At 49.9% G+C, this 5487-nt stretch overlaps 1 long non-coding RNA gene across 1 annotated transcript in view; it reads right to left on the bottom strand.

Annotated features, from left to right (window-relative positions):
* Positions 1 to 947: 947 nt before the first annotated feature.
* The window catches only part of LOC104999248, a 24392-nt gene continuing 19852 nt past the window's right edge, over positions 948 to 5487 (bottom strand). The window contains exon 3 of the long non-coding RNA XR_826575.1: positions 948 to 1009. This is a non-coding gene — a long non-coding RNA (uncharacterized LOC104999248). The remainder of the gene's footprint in view (positions 1010 to 5487) is intronic.

The raw sequence follows: 5487 nt of genomic DNA, 5'->3' as shown, positions 1-5487 counted from the left end.
AACGTCTAAGCCCCGTAGTCAAGCACTCCAAGCCAAGGGTGAGCAGGTCCCTGACTCAGTTTCCCTCCCTGCCCCTCTCTTCCCTCAGACACATGAGCCCCCCATACGCAGCCCATCCAATCCTTCCTTCTTGCCTTTGCTCACGCAGTTCTCTCTCCTGGGAATGACCTCCCCCATGTCCAAATCTACCTAAAATTCAGAGTCCCTCTCAGATGTCCCTTCCTCCAGGGAGCCTTTCCTGATTCCTTCCAACCCAATGAAGTTTCATCTCACTTCTGAACCTACAGCGCTCTGCCCCTTTCTGCCTCTTGCTGTGGTTCGTTGTATAATTATTGTCTTCCTCCTCATCACCGTAAGCACCCTGAAAGCATAGGTGACATCAGTGTTCTCTGTCCCTTGGGTGCTCAGTAAGGCTGGGTCAGAGGGAACTGGTTAGGTGCCCGGGGAAGCAGGGTGAAGCTGCAGGTTCCCGAGTGCTTGGAGGTCATCTGTGGGCTTCAGCCGGGATGACCCTCACTGTTCCCCGCCTTGGTCCACTCCTGAGTAATAATCAAACTGGTCGGGCAAACAAGCATCTTCCACTTCACAACCCTGGCAAGGGACCCCAGACCCAGCTGACTGTGAGAGAGTCTCTGGGGCTCCTGGTGAAAGAACAAGACAGGGGACAGGCAGACGGTCAGCAAAAGACCCGAAACTGCAGAGGGGACCTGCTCAGAGTCGTGCCGCCTCGGCCCGGGTGCTTTGGTGCCTGCCGACTCTCTTTGCGGCCTAAAGAAATAGCAAATGAACACAGTGCCTTTTTCACTCTGCTTTTCATCCTTCTCAGGGTTTTCAAGCCTCGTAGGTCAGCAACACTTTAGTTCAAGAGATGCCAGTTTCCCTGGAGACCTTCAGGTGCCTGAGCCGCATGTGGCCGTCTAAGCAAAGACACAGGGGCAGATGATTCCTGAAGGCAGCCCAGCTGTGTCCTTTAGGGGCTGGTGCGTGGCGTGGGAGGAGACCTCTGCATCTGGAAAAGGAAGTGACCCAGCGGAGGTGAGGGAGAGAGAATCTGCAAACGACAATTCTATATATATAGATATCACACCTATGGAATGAGCTTCCCAGGTGACTCAGTGGTAAAGAATCTGCCTGCCAGTGCAGGAGATGCAGGAGACTCAGGTTTGATCCCTGGGTCAGGGAGATCCCCTAGAGAAGGAAATGGCTACCCACTCCAGTGTTCTTGCCTGGAAAATCCCATGGACAGAGGAGCCTGGTGGGCTACAGTCCACGGGGTTGCAGAGAGTCAGACACTAGTTAGCAACTAAACAACAGCCACCCTTACGTGATGCCGCGGGTAGCGGGTAGGGTCATGCACTGTCACCCATCAACATTCCTGCAGCCAAGCGTGTGAGTGCACACACCGGATGGGATAAACAAGCACTATAAATAGCCCCAAGTCAGGTCGGGTCAGGTTTTTGCCATCTGACAAGGTTTTTGTCCCAAATGGGATTGCTTCACCTTTATAAAAAATGAATTTGAAATGGCAGATAAGGGCTTGTGACTCTGCCCAGAGGTCAGTATCTGTCAAAAATTCAGGTAAGGATCTACAGATTTGGTGCAAGCTGTATCAAAATTCCAGTGGCATATTTCATAGAACTAGAATAAATAATTTATAAAATGTATAGAGAAACAAGCCAAAGGTCCTGAACAGCCAAAACAATCTTGAGAAAGAAGAACCAAGCTGGAAATATCACAGTCCCTGATTTCAAACATGAAGCTACAGTAACCAAAGCAGTCTGGCCCTGGCCCACACGAGCAGTGGAGCCCACACTTCTGTGGGCAGTTAGCCTACAGCGAAGGCGGCGAGAATGTGCCCTGGAGAAAGAGCAGGCACCACGCACCCCAGTGAATGGTGCTGGGAAAGTGGGCAGCCCATGCAAAAGAATGAACTTAGACCTCTTATGCCACACAGATCACCTCAAAGTGGAGTAAAGACTTGAATGGAAGACCTGAAACCATAAAAGCCCTGGAATAAAACAGGCGTGCTCTTTGACATCAATCTTAGCAATAATTCTCTGGATATGTCTCCTCAGGCAAGGGAAACACAAGCAAAAATAAACAAATAGAACTTAAAAAAAATAAATAAAATACATCCACGCAGCAAAGAAAACTATCACCCAAAAAAGAGGTGACCTCCTGAATGGAAGAAGATATTTTCAAGTCGTATATCTGACCAGGGGTGAATATCCAAAGTATATAAAGAAATCATACAACTTACCAACATACCAGACAATCCAATTTTTAAAATGGGGATAGGATTTGAATACACATTTTCTCACAAAAGATATGTGCATGGCCAGTAGACACATGAAAACATATTCAGCACCAGCAGCCGTTAGGAAAATGCAAATCAGAACCACAATGGGGCATGGCCTTAGACTCGTTAGAATGGCTTTTATCAAAGAGATAAAAAGCAGCAAGTGTTGGAGAAGATGTGGAGAAAAGGGGACCCTTGTCCTCTGCTGGAATTATAAACTGGTGTGGCCACTTTGGAAACCGTATGGAGATTCCTCCAAAGGCTAAGAATAGAACCACCATCTCATCCACCTATCTACTTCTGGGTATTTATCCAAAGAATCTGAAAACACTAATTCAAAAAGACGCTTGTGCCACTGTGCTCACTGCAGCTTTATTTACACTAGACAAGATATGGAACAAACCTAAATGTTCACTGAAGGGTAGATGAATAAAGGACACCTGGTATATGCATACAACGGAATATTACTCAGCCATGAAAAGTGGGATATTGCCATCTGCAATCATGTGGCGGGACCTTGAGCATATTATGCTAAATAAAACACCCTAGGATTTCACTCATATGTGGAATCTAAAACAAGCACCAAAAACATGAACAAAATAGAAAACCCTTACAGATAAGAAGAAAGATCAGTGGTTACCAGAGGACAGAGGACTAGGCAGTGGGTGACCAGGGTGACGGGAGTCAGTGGCGTGGCAGTGGGTGCTAACTCGACTTCTGAGACTGACGCTGTGTAAGGCATAGATGTCAAACTACAATGCTGTACACATTAAAAAAAAAAAAAGAATTTTTCCTGGAAGAACGATCACTTGAACTGAACTCAAAAGATCAGCTGGTGCAGAGGGAGACCTTCATAGCACCCAGACACGCCACCTGCAAAGTCTCGAGCAGCCCCCAGGGCAGTTAGAGCCAGTGCCAAGGGAAGGGGCTCCTACTGCCCAGGCAGGAGAGGTGGGCGCAGCAGGGACTAGGCACCGCTGCCTACCTGCCTCCGATTCACCCAGGGCCAGGTGCCGAAAATAAAAACCCTGGGCTCTCACCCAAAGCCCTCAGAAAATGGAGCCCTGTAATTGCCACTCATAAGTTCTCCTGGAGATTCTCATTTATGCAGAAGTTTCAGAACCTCTGATTCAGTTGAAACACCCGATGTGCCAGGGGGGTGTTCTAAGCTGCTTTAGAATCATGAACACATTTGATCCTCCAAACACCCTCACTAGGTAAGTTATTATTATCATTTTGCAGGTGGGGAAATCAAGGTACACAGATTAAAAAAAAGAAAACCCTCATCCAAGATCATGGAGCCAATAAGGCACAGACCAGGTGGTCTGGTTTCAGAGTTGGTGCTTTAATACCATGCTGTCTTTGCATTGATTTGGGCATCTCTGCTCCGTCTGCAGTCACAGCAAATCTGGGGCTCTGGGCAACTTGGAGCGCGGATGACACGTCCCTGAAGTGGCCCTGTGCCCTGCGGGGGACAGACCATGCAAGCAGCTGTGTCAGGGGAGGAGGAGAGCTGTGGTCCTTCACCCCTGGGGGCTGGAAACCACAGAGAGAGGCTGACCAGTTTGCAATGAGCCTTTTGGCCCCGGGGTTCAAGGCCCATGTTCCTCTCCTTTTTTATCTGTGTTGTCGATACCTGTTTCAATAGCTTCTGTTTGAGGACATGGAGCCAGAGAGCTGGAATCGGGGCTTGGAGCAGCCTGACCGGATGGTCAAGCCTGCCGAGCGATCCGCCCTCTCCTTGTGTCAATTCCAAAAGGCAGGGTTTGGAAATCAAGTCAACAGAGAGCTTCTCTTCATCTCCACACAAACAGCATTCCCGTGGTGTTTGGAGAGTGTTGGGCAATGCCGGACGGAGCGGGGTCGGGAAAAGTCAATTTTTTCTTTAAATCTCGAAAGCCAGGTTCTGCTTTCTACCCTTCCATCACACGCCTACAGCTCACATCAGAAAGCAAACGCTCCAGGCTTGTGCGTCTGCCCCTCCCTGATCCACCCACCTACGAACTACTGTGGGCATCAGAGAATGTCCTGGAACATTCTGCCTTTCCCCTCACGCTGAGCAGAAAGTCTCGCTGCACAGACCGTCACCAAGCAACCTCTATTTGATGGCCCCAGAGTTCTTGTTCAAGGACAACTGCTCTCTAGCTTAAGCCAGTAAAGAAAGCACTGGAATCACACACGAAGCGAGAGAAATGGCCAAATGCCACGGGTCGGCATAGCAACCATCTACTCAGAGGAGTTTAGAAATGGAACAGTAGGAAGTACTTGTTCCAAACCCTAGCTTTACAGGTGAGGAAACAAAGCCTCAGAGAGGGGAGACGTCTTGCCCGAAGCACCCAGCTCACAAGGGGAGAGGACACGCCCGAGCCCGCTCACCCAGCACAGCCCCTCACTAGTCTCCCGTCGTTTGTCTTCAGTACTTCCCAGTTCACATTCTCAGGCATCCATTCAGCCTTTTATTTCTTCTCTGGGGCTAGTGAGGGTGTAGACCCTGGAGATGAACCAATAACATGGGCTCCAGGAAGAATTCTTTGTGGTTTCCCCTCCCTTCCGCCCTCGTCCCTTCAGAAATGGTGCTGGGGGGACTTCCCCGGTGGTCCATTGGCTAAGATCCCATGCTCCCAACGCAGGAGGCTCCAGGTTCGATCCCTGGTCAGGGAAAGAGATCCCACATGCCACAAATGAGACCCAGCACAGCCAAATACATATTTCTTTTAACAAAGAAATTTGAAGCCACAATTAAAAAAAACAAAACAAAACAAAAAACAGAAGAAACAGCAGTGCCCTGGTGTTGCTCTTCACCATGAGAACAGCTCTGGGGCTGAGCTCCACACACGGGGAGTGAAAAGTCGCCCCTCGGGAATCAAATTCTGTGGCCCAAGTTGAGAAGCACCACTTGAGTCACAGGCCCTGATTCTACCCGCTGGGGCTCCTGGGAGCCTCGTTCCTGGGAACGAGGGACGAGAGTGGGGGTGTCCAAGCATTGTCACAGCTGCCAGCACCCCTCCCCGCCACCAGCTCCAGAGGAGGCCGATGCCACCTTCCAGCGAAAGACTCCCCAGGGCCTGAGGCCACTGAAGTAAGAAGCCTTCCTCCAGAGCCAGGTGCAGATGGTGGGGACAGAAACCAACAGGCTGGAACAGCCACTGCCACCCAAAGCGCACACCGTGCCAGCACGGCAGGGCCAG

The sequence above is a fragment of the Bison bison genome, unplaced genomic scaffold (genome assembly GCF_000754665.1).
Source record: "Bison bison bison isolate TAMUID 2011002044 unplaced genomic scaffold, Bison_UMD1.0 scf7180017864349, whole genome shotgun sequence".
NCBI classification, from domain to species: Eukaryota; Metazoa; Chordata; class Mammalia; order Artiodactyla; family Bovidae; genus Bison; species Bison bison.
The sequence above is the reverse complement of the archived record's forward strand: the minus strand, read 5'-3'. Positions and strand labels throughout refer to the sequence as shown.